Source organism: Gymnogyps californianus, chromosome Z, assembly GCF_018139145.2.
Source record: "Gymnogyps californianus isolate 813 chromosome Z, ASM1813914v2, whole genome shotgun sequence".
NCBI classification, from domain to species: domain Eukaryota; kingdom Metazoa; phylum Chordata; class Aves; order Accipitriformes; family Cathartidae; genus Gymnogyps; species Gymnogyps californianus.
In genome coordinates, this window is record NC_059500.1 from 75,362,423 (window position 1) to 75,373,522 (window position 11,100).

Below are 11,100 nucleotides of genomic sequence, written 5' to 3' on the forward strand. Positions count from 1 at the left end.
CAGCTTCAGCTGAAGTCCTAAAAGCTAAATGCATGGACCAGTGTCTTTTAACCCATTTGTGCAATCAATCACAGTACCCTGCTTTCAGCTTTCTTTGCCTCCCAAGCTCCTGCAGGATGGCAAAGTGATGAGTGCTCCTGTGCTAAGCCAGAGGCTGCAGGTGCTTTTGCAGCAAAATCATGGGGCAGGAAGGTTTGATCCCCACACCTGTACTGCGGGCTGAGGCCAAGGCATCTCCTGACTCCAGCAATTACCCAGTTGAAGCTGGTATCATGAAGCAAGACCAGATCTCTCTCCATGAAAAGCTGCATGTGGGTCCAAACTCTCGTGTATTGTTACAGTTTGTCTCCCCCTCCCAGGGCTCTGGGAGAGCATTTCCAGCCTGGTCCCCATGGAAGCTGTGAAGAAAAGCCATGAGAGATCCCCAATGCGGAGCCAATCCCCATCATAGGACCTTGATGAGGAGACCACAGACTCACTGAGCCTCGCAGGAACCAACCCTTGCTGCCTTTTCATCCTCAGTAACGTCCTGTATCACCCTGGGCCAGTTCTATGGGAAAGCCTGAATGAAAGCTGTCCCGGTCTGTACCATCTGGGGTGAGGGCTGCTAACAGGACACCACTCGTGGCATCTGGTTTCTGTTAAATGAGTAGAAAAAATTCCCTGGGCTCTTTGACTCACCGGGCTTGATGCAGAGCAGCAGGGCTGAATTTTGCAGGACTGAGGGGACCCCTTTCCTGGATTTGTTCCCCTATCTCCTCTGCAAAGCCACAGATGCCCAGCTTTTCCTCTTTCCCTTATTTAACCATCAACTTTCCTGTTGAAAAAGCAGAGCTTTCTAGTGCAGTGGTGAATGGGCCTTTATTTCGTACAGAAACTGCAGCCAGCCTGAGGAGCAGTCAGGAATGTGGTTAAGAAAGCAATAATGTGTGAGGAATCAAATGCAGGGAAACTCTCGAGTCCAAACATAATTACAGGGACAGGAAACTTTCCTCATTACTTTGCGCCCAGGCCTGGTCTGGTATCACCAGCATCAATGGGGTCCTCTGAACTGCAGTGAGTGCTCCATCAGCCCCATGCATACGCGCTGTGGCTGGGGTTTGCAAACCAGCACTCAGGACACCTGTTTGTAACCTTCTTTCCTTCTCTCTCCTTCTCTCTCCCCTCGCCCTCTTGCTGTACATCACCCGGGCCATGGAGGATCCACAGCTGCTCCTCTGCCTCACTTTCTCCTGCACTCCCCTCTCCTTTATACTCTGCTCTGTCCTTTTCACCCTGACTATTTCAAAGCCATCGCAGCCAGAAATGAAGCTGTGTGGTGTTGGGTTTTTTCTTTTGGCAGTTCCTAAGCTAAGGCCCATGGGCTGTTTTGCCATTTGTTGAACCACCAGTGTACAGATGCTGTGTTCTGTGGTGTAGGTTTATTGAGATTTATTTAGACTGGGTCCTGGATCCTGTTCCTTCCCTGGTGGTGGGAACAGGGCCATAAGACCAGAGAGAGCCAGCTGAGGAGCAAGAGGCATGGGGGGTGTGATGTTCTCCATACAGGCAGGTACATGTCTCCTGTCTGCAGCATCTGTGCCCCTCTGGCTACGAGTTGAGGATACAGAAATTTCCTCACGAGTGGTGAAGGGAGGGGAGATGTCTAGGCTCCCAGGTTGATGACAGAAAATGGTGCTTGGAAAAGTCTAGACAGACGCAAGCCCGAGGAACTGGGGTGGGGTGGGTGCTCTGACACTGGCTCTGCAGCTGACTCACTGCCGGACCCTGAGCAAATCCTTCACGTTTCCACACCTCAGCTTCTCCATCAGTAAATTGGAGAGAGTGACATCGGATTCCCTTCCCGGGGCATTGTGAAGGTGAATCACTGCAGCCCAAGATCCAACGACTTACTTTTACTTAAAATGAGCAATAGGGACTTATGCAATTGCTTTCCCAACAGACAGCCATGTTATTATCTAGGAAGGAGCTTTGGGAAGGGACAGTGATGCAATGCTGGAAGAAGCAGAAGATCTTTTCAGAAGCAATAACTAATCAAAGTGTGGATAACAGCTGAAAGGCCCCAGTTCTGGAGCTTCTCTGTGCCAAGGCAGGAATTGCCCTGCCACACTATTCAGCTGGACTCCAGGGACACGTGATCTAAGCACAAAACAATTAAAGATGTGCATCAGCAGCAATAGTTTTCCAAACAAGCCCGTCTCCCCAGTAACTGGTGCACGGGGTACTGGTACCCATCCTGGTGGTCAGAAGAAGTCCACGGGTCAGTAGAAGTAAACAAGGAAGGATGTAGCAGTAAGACCTTGTTAGGTAGGCCCTCAGAGCTGCTGGGCTCTCCTAGTGTTGGGTGGACACAGCGAGATGTTCACGCCTCTAGTGGTGCCTTGCATGGACATTCAAAGATGCTCTTTCAGAGCACAAAGGCTTGAAAAAAGGAAATTTCCAAAACTCTGTCACAAAAACTCATGCCTGACCTCCTGGTGGTAGTGCCAAAGCTATTGAAGCCCAAGCAAGGAACTTCTGTTGTCAATCACAGTACGATTCAAATGTCAGGTGTCAAAGTGCCTAGAGTGAACTACCCCATCAATCTGTACAATGTCAAAAAATCAAGGCATTGGGGAGGCAATGTAACACTTTAATTAATGGAAACTGCTGGTTGCCCAGAGGAAACTCAAAGAGAAAAAGGAAGCTCAGCTCAGCAGGGAAATCAGTGACGACATTGTTCTGTTGTGCTCATTCCATAAATAATCTTTTCTTCCAATATCTTCTGGGGCCCAAAAATATGGAGTAGCTAGGGATAAACCAAGATTTGAACCCATGCCCTCTGACCCTGGTCCAACAGAGCACTTGTCTGTAATGTTTGTCACTTTCTTATTCCTTTCCTTTCTCTCCCGCAGAACTGTGCAACATGCCACAAGAAACTCACTGTGCTCGGGCTGTTATTTCTAGACATGATCCAAAACCAACATCCAGGTTCCAAGTTTGCTGTTTGCATTTCAGCCTTGCCGCTTGGCTCCCTCCCTTGTTACTTCACGCCGGGGAAAGACACAGGTGAAATTTTAAAGGAAGAACCAATCCTTGGCTGCTCCCCTTCAGCTGTTTTCCTACTGGCTCTAGTGACACAAAATAAACTCAGGCTCATAAACTCCTTGGCTTCTGCAGAGTGCTGAATCAGCCTCCAGCAATGTAATTTTTCCTATTAAAAACCAAGTTTGACAAAGTAACCAAATTTTTCCTTAAGCAGCTGAATGGATAAACTGATGGGTTCCACATGTTGTCCAAGCCGAATTGATTCACCCATCCCAGGATGGATGGTGCAATCCAATAAGGAGAAAAGCGTGAATCACACAAATCTGTAATAAGTCACTCATTGCACTGATGCTGGGTCACTTGGTGCAAAAGCCGTTATGCCAAGAGAGGTCACTGGGTCAAAGCATGACAGGATTCATCCTTGTGAAATCTCCCTTTGGAAGATACCTCTGACCATCACCTTCCCATAATCTACTTGGCAGAGCAATATGGTGACATGTTCAGAAGTTTTCATTAAAAATAAAAATTATAGCTTGCCTAGCAAGGCAGGGTAGGAAGTGAGTGGGTAGGAAGTTTATAAGCTTTCTAAACGATTCTAGCTGGAGGGTTGAGTGCAGTGATTTCAACATCCTGCCTTGCATCTCCAGATTTGCAGAGCCAGGTGTTGATTTCATGTCTGGGTCTGCTTAGCTCTCCACCTTGAGTTAGAAAAATGGAGAAATTTCTCCAGGGAACAGTGGTAGTCTACACAACTGAGGGTTGTTGATGGCATCTGTGTTTGGAGAAATTTGAGGTGAAACTGCAATCCTAATTTAGGTTCCTCGGACATCTAAGAGAGGCCTGGAAGTTGGCAAACTGGGTTTGGACTTTGAATTACAATATAGTAATGGGAATAATATTTAAAATCCCTGAAAACAGCTCTTCATGAAGTCCACTGCTTAGGACCAAGTGGAGCAAAAGGTGACCCTGAGCTGAGTCTATACCTCTTATTCAGAAGTGTCCCATAGGGATGGATCCCCCAGAGTTATATTGGAGCATGGGCCCACAGCATGTTCCCACTGGCAGTTCCTTGTCATGTCTGATTTCCTCCTCATCCCAAAGCTGGTCTCAATTTACAGGAACAAACATTGTTCATCACATGCTATTGCTGTAGAGAAGCCATTTTCTAGTATAAGCAGTTGCATAGCAGAATAACTACTGTACACTAGAAAAGCACCAATTGCTCCAGAAGAAAGCTTTTTAATAACACATCTGAAAGGAAAGCTATTACAAACAGCTCTCCTGAAATAGGGTTTTGGCAGGAGCTTCTCCCATAAACTGCTTTGTGTAGACAGTCATTCTTCTGAGAGCTGTAGAGCCAGTCCTGACTTGGAGACACTGCTGCTGCTGAGCACCACAGCAGGAGAGTTCAAAGACCCTGAAGGCAGAAGACACAGAAATGGAGTGAAACTCCACCAGCCCAAAGTGTGAGTCAGGAGCAATGGCAAGAACTTTCCCTACCAGGTAAGGATGTCTCCAGGAACAGAGAGTGTGCCTGCTCTCCAACCTAACCACAGGTAGTCCCAGCACAGATGTCCCTGGGCACAGAAACGATCACTTTAAGAGCAAAAAACACCTAGATGTCATTTTAGATGTCTACTCCATGTGATTACTTTAGAAGCATCTATTTCTCTTTGTTGATGATAAAGGAAGCCTAAAACAACTAGCCCAGATGGTGACAGCTACACATAGCCAGTGTGGCTCACCCCTAGTCTCTAAGGAGGTGCAGACCTGCAAAAAGCAAAGGTATTTGTACCATAGATGGGGTGAGGTATTTGCAATAGGAGCAGGGAAGTCTAAATACTGTTCCACAATTCACAGCAGGGCGCTCTCTGCAATACCACACATATTTCAGGTCAACCCATGCTCAAGAAAGACAAACTGAAAGTGGAAGAGGTGCAAAGAAATATCAGAAGGACAAGCAGGTGAATGGAGTCCCTCCATTGCAGTATGGGCCAAAAGTGCTCAAATAAGATAATGCAGCAAACCCAAGGCCAAGTTGGGACATACTGCTTTCAGTAAGTACATCAGGAAGCAAAAGAACTGTTTGTGTTGGCACAAGTGCAACTAGGGATGAACCAGCCATGGATAATTTTAGGCTGGAGAGTAGAAACCATAAGAGCATGGATGTTCTGTAGATATTTTCCACTTCCAGGAAGATGTTTTCCTTTCCCAGGAGATGCAAGGGCAGAACATACAAGAGGGTTAAATCTGAAAGGAGGCATGGAGTTCCCTGAAGTAGTTAACTCTTTTTTCCCCAATTTCTGTACCCTGACCCAATTCTACACCCCAAGTCTTGCTTGCCCTCATATGGTCTCTGCAGGGGAATTCCTGCTAACCTGCACCCTCAGAGAAAAGAATCGGGCTCCTGAACTGTAAAAGCACCTTTGGAGCAAACTACACTGTCTGTCTCTTATGGCTTCAGGGCTGTTGAAGGACTTTAACTACCAGTTCACCTGGACGCTCCCTAAATCCACCTCTGCAAATGAAAAGTGAGCTTGCCTACATTTGCTGCAAGTGAGAACAGAGTCTGCTGTCCTCTTTGGGACATTCATTCCTTCAGCTGATTTTAAATCAGCCAGAATCCTGGGGGAATTTCCATACTGGCCTATTTTTTTTTTCCCTGGGTAGTTTAAGTATTAAACATCATCCTTAAGCAAACAGGCATTAAGGAACTGCATTGTAATGGGCATTTCTGAGATTCCATAATGCAACAGGGATTTGGCATGGACAAGCCACCTGAGAGGAGCGCCTGCAACTGTGGAGATAACAGGGCTGTAAACAGAAGGGCTGTGCAGTGGATGCAACACCAAAGTCTGAAGAGGCATAAGCACCCACCTCCCAATTCACCAGGAGAGTCCCTCTCCCAAAGAGAGGGAGAATGTCTTTTACTTGACAGCTCCTGCACAGACAGACATCAGCAGGCATGGGACATGAGGTGGCTTTGGGCCATAGCTTTTAAACTGGATCTGGAGGCTTCAACAAAGGCTTGATCTCATGGGTGGGGAAAAGCAAAGAACTTGAATGCCATTGTGATGAGAGCCACCGTCTTCCCCTCCCTCCCTTGGATGGAGTTACATTGGTTGACTGACCCTATGGCTGACCTGGAATATCCCAAGTGTAAAGAGCCAACATTTCCTTAGAAAAATGCCCTGGCCTCTTTTTCTTGGCCTGCCCAGAAGGAACAAAAGTGGGGATTTACACACTGAAAGCCCTAAGGAGAGTCAGCAAAAGTAGATGCCAAAATAGGATGTAGGAGATATTCAGAATTTCAGTCTTAAAGTAGGAGCACTGAAACGGGGCTAATCCTGTGCCCAGGAATACATCCATTAGTTCCTGTGTGTGGACACAGGAAATCCAAGTCCTAGTTTACTTCATGACCCAAGGCACAGATGGGTTTTATCTTGAGAAACCCACTGTCAAATCAAAGTGGTTTATGGAATCAGAGGGGAGAATATGGCAATCCCTCCCCAGACAGGCAGCCCAACTCAGACCTCCCTGATATTCCCGTACCCCTTACATTTGAGGGCAGGGCTGGGTGTCGAGAACAGCCAGCCCCAATGCCACAGGAGCCCTGCTGCCTGCCCCAGCACAGGACGGGGGTACGTGGATCAGAAATCGGCAGATGGGAGCAGACGCTTCCCTGTGAGTCACCGCTGCATTCGTAGCCAGCATTTGGCAGCAGCTCCCAACTCCAATCACCTCCTCCTGGGGTCAGAAACCCCTTTTCCCTTAGGCGAAGAAACCCCCAGCCCTGCTGTCTGCCAGTGCCCGGTGAGGGCAGGATGAGACCTGAAAGCAGCACTGGAGTGTACTGAAGGAACGAACAAGGGGTCCTCTCCCTCCACCCACGGAGAGCCCTTGTGTCTCTCCCCCCCGGGTTGTCAAGGGGATGGATCCCATCACTCTTGCAGCCCCCAGCTCCCAGCTCCAGCCTTCCTGGCAGATCCCAATAGTGGCTCCTGTTCACTTCCAGGAGAAGAAGGAATAATGGGAAGGTGACAAGAGCAGCAGTGGGCCAGAGAGCTCAAAAACCGCAGAGAGGAGGAGAGGTTACCCCTCCCCAGGCTGGCAGCAGCCCCAGGTCTCCCCATCACAGGCGCTTTGCTGCACTGTGTTTTGTGGGGTGGTAGGAGCAGGACAATGCTGCCAAGGTACCAAAATGCCCATCCTGTAGCAAGGTATCTTGCCACACACCCTGCTTGGGAAACCATTTCCCAGCACAATCTGTCAATGAAAGTCTGTTGTGTGTGGCTGGGGCTTCCCATGCGGGAGCTCTCCATCCTCTGGGGACAGGCAGCATCTCTCCTGCTTTGCCTGTTAACCTACACACTGCTGATGTATCCATTCTTCAGCTCCAGGCTGGGGGTATCAAACTCCCCAGCCCCTACTGGGAGGTGCAGGTGGTGGGTCTTTGATGTCCACCCCCCTTCCCTGAGCCTGCTGCTCAGGCGTCGCACCCACCCCTCCTGCCACCACATCCTGCAGGAAGCCCACGGAGACCTGAATCAGACCTGAGTTGGGCAACTGGAGTCAGCAAATTGGATACCTATTACTGAACGGCGAGATAAGATCACTTACACTCATCGCACTTGTGGCTTGGGAGTATCTATTGCAGGCATCCAGCTGGGGCATCCGCTCAGCCTTGCAAAACCCTTACGAAGAGGCACCAGCCCTGGCTCCACACATGCTCTCCCACCCCTCCCACAACGAATACACTCAGCTGGCAGAAATGACAATGCATGGAAGGAGGGAGTGGGGCTTGGCATGGCCATCGTGCCGCTCATTCATCCCTCTACCTGGCACACCGAGTCAGCAACGAGGAGGGAAGGTGGAGGGGCAGAGAAAACCTGGTGGGATATCCCAGTGTGGACCACTGGGAAGGAATAAGACATGCCAGTCGTTTGTGGGAGTTTTCCCTAAGGGATGTGCCAGGAAGACTTGGTCCTGGCTGCTGCCAAAGAAATCATGGGAAATCTGAACTCAAGGCTATTATTAACCTATATAGGCAACCTTGCCTTGCTTCTCTTCCAGGAGAGAAAAGGTGTGTGTGAGGGGGAGGAGAGACAGCAGTCTTCCTCAGGTGGGGTTTGCCGTCCCAGCACATCTGAGATCCCAGAGAGGCAGGAGCTATGCCACCCACATGCCCACCACTGGCACAGGTGGCTTCGCAGCATGAAGCAGAGCACCCTGCAGCTCTTCCTGTGGGCATCCCTGATGCCTTGTGGACACAGCACCAAGGTGTAAGGGTGGTGGCTGAGATCAGCAGGCCTCCAAGCACAAGCTGTCTGGAGCCAGTGCATGCGGAGAGCCAGCAAACACTGTTGGGATTTCAGCCGAGGGCTGTGGGCTCTGAGCAGCCCACAAGGATCCAGACCTAGGGCATGCAGGAGGGCAAAGCTGTAGCAGAGGGAGTTGCCTTGGTGATGGTGGGACCTGCTTCTGGGGACATGTCTCCTCTGGAACTATAGCCCTTTGCTTCTATGCCTCATATTGTCCTCAGGAGTGGCCACAGCAGCCCATCCGGCTCCTTCAGAAATGGGCCAAGACTCTTTGTTAGCTTCAGTCAAGAGACAAGAGGTCTGCAGCGGTCTGTACCCACATACAACCCATGCCACCCATGCTGGAGAGGTGAGGTACCCCTCAGATGGGATGTTCCTTTCAGAAAGACATCAAGTGGGGGATAAAGACCCGTGTCCCAGAGGAGGCACAAAGCCTTTACACCAGAGGTGTCCCAGGAGGGAGGTGCAGACATACGCTCAGGCTCAACAACCCGGTGGGTTACTTCAAGTTGGACCACAGCAAGCCCTGCTAAGAGCAGCCCAGGAACTGGGGCCAATTGCTGGTAACTCTTCCCGAGGTCCCGTATTTAGAAAGGAATTAATTTTTGCTCATTGAAATGGAGTTTCGTCAAAGGCCAGAGAGGAATGCTGCTCCCTTGACACCAGCCCTGATCGTTTTCTGCTCATTGCCATTTACCGTAAGGTGCTTTGGAGACATTTCTGGAATGTGCAGTGCCCTGAGGATGACTCTGGGCCATGAAACTCTAAACCAGCTTGTGGACCTCCACAGTAAATGATCACATCTGTCATTATTACCTCCAGCTGCTGGAGCTGGTGAACTTGGGTTGCTGCTCTGTCTTTCATCACTATTGTTTTTGCCGCTTGGTAAACAGGCAACTTTCCATCCCTGTTTCTGGGACAATGCATCATTCAATGTATGTGCTCCAAACCAACACCTTAAGGTTATTGTTAACTTATATAATAAGAAATGCTGGGCTAAATCCTCTGTGTGTGTAAACCGGAGCGTCTTCGGCCTTCAGCAGCAGAGAATTTGGCCCCTAAAACTTGGTTGCCCTGGGTCCTGGGATGCTCCCCTGCTTGCGCTCTGCACCATCAGCCTGTGAGCAACACTACAGGTGGTTTAAGACATGTTTGAGCTCTGCCCTAGCATGTGTAAGAGCCCTGGTCGCTGACTGGGATTATACTTCAGCTATTGCCTCCTTTCATGGGAAGGAAGATGAAGAAAAGCAGAGGCACTATGTGCGTACCAAAGCTGAGTTTCCCTGGCTACAAACTTTAGCGGCGTTAAAGTTCAAAGAAAGAGCCCCGCTCGGGAGTCTGCATGGACATAAGATGCACTTCTTAGTGCTGGGATTTCCAACAAGAATGATGTTCTGGTTCTGCATCCCCATCCCCCATCAGGACTGCCAATGCCACCAGTGTGTAGTTGCAAGAGCTGGACAGCCAGTATATAGCCCAGCTTGTCTGGTCACCTGGACCAGCTCTTGAAAGGCCATGGCAATGAAAAGGTTGTCACTGCAATGTCTGACCTCCTCACTGACATTGCTTATGTAGTAGATATACACTAGTTGGAGGCTTGCTGGAGAGTGCAGAGAGGAGGGGAAGGGAACCTCACATGATGGCAGATCAACAAGACAGGAATATCTGCACCCAGCCCCGATGAGGTTTTTTTTGCTTTTTTGAAGGATGTTGAAAAGTTAAAGACAGTGAAGACAGCACCAGGAAATTCACTCGAGGGCTAAAGCAAATACCCTTTGCAGGGAGAAACTCGGAGAGTTCAACATGTTCAGCCTTTCAGAGAGAAGGTGGAGAGGCAACTTGATTACAGGGTACAAATACCACTGTGGGGAGAAAAATACAAGATCTTTAATTTCCAGGAGAAAGGTGTGTCAAGCCGAATGGCTTTTAGCCTTGAGCCAGACAAATACAAACGAGAAGCCCAGGCACGGGGATTCACACTTCCCCAGTGTGGTGCTGGCTATCCCAAAGCAAGTGGGCTGGTGGGCTCGGCAAGGAGGTGTCTCTTGGGGGAGAGGGAAGACGCAAGTGCAAAGAGCTGGAAGATTTTTCTAGGTGCCCACTGACTGTGGGTGCTGCTGCTCCAGAGCGTGCTCCATCACGTCCCCCTTCAAAAGGAGCATACACTTCAGTGGAAAGAGAAAGATGCCAGCAGAAGTGATTTGCTAGCCTGAGGCTCAGCTGGGCTGAGCCTGTGCTGCACTAGTCATGTTGTGTGGCATCCCTGAGCTCCAGGGATCCAGAGCCAAGCCAGAATAATTAATTGTGCAACACCTTTATGACTGCAAAATCTGCCTCCCCTCCCTTATATAATGGCGATTCATCTCTTGCTGACTGTGGAGCTGCATGGCGCAGAGCAGCCTCCCAAGCCAGGGGACAGGCACTGCCCCAGCACAGGGCACGGACACCCCCCGGTCCCCCTGCGTAAAGGATGGGATGCATTTGCAGGGCCACGCCTTGAGAGGAGAGACACTTCTCCGATCCCACAAGGGATGAGAAATGTGTTTAAACACCCCGTCCAAGCCCAAAACAAGAATTTCAACCAACCCAGCAGGTCTAGCTGATTTTTCTCCTTATCCCCACCATTGCAGGCTCCTACAGTCATCTTCCACTCATCCTCCCTTCCCCCTTCACGCCACACATGTGCCATTGGACACGACCAGACTGCCCACATCAGGAGGATACAGCCACACAAACACGCCCCTGCGCACTC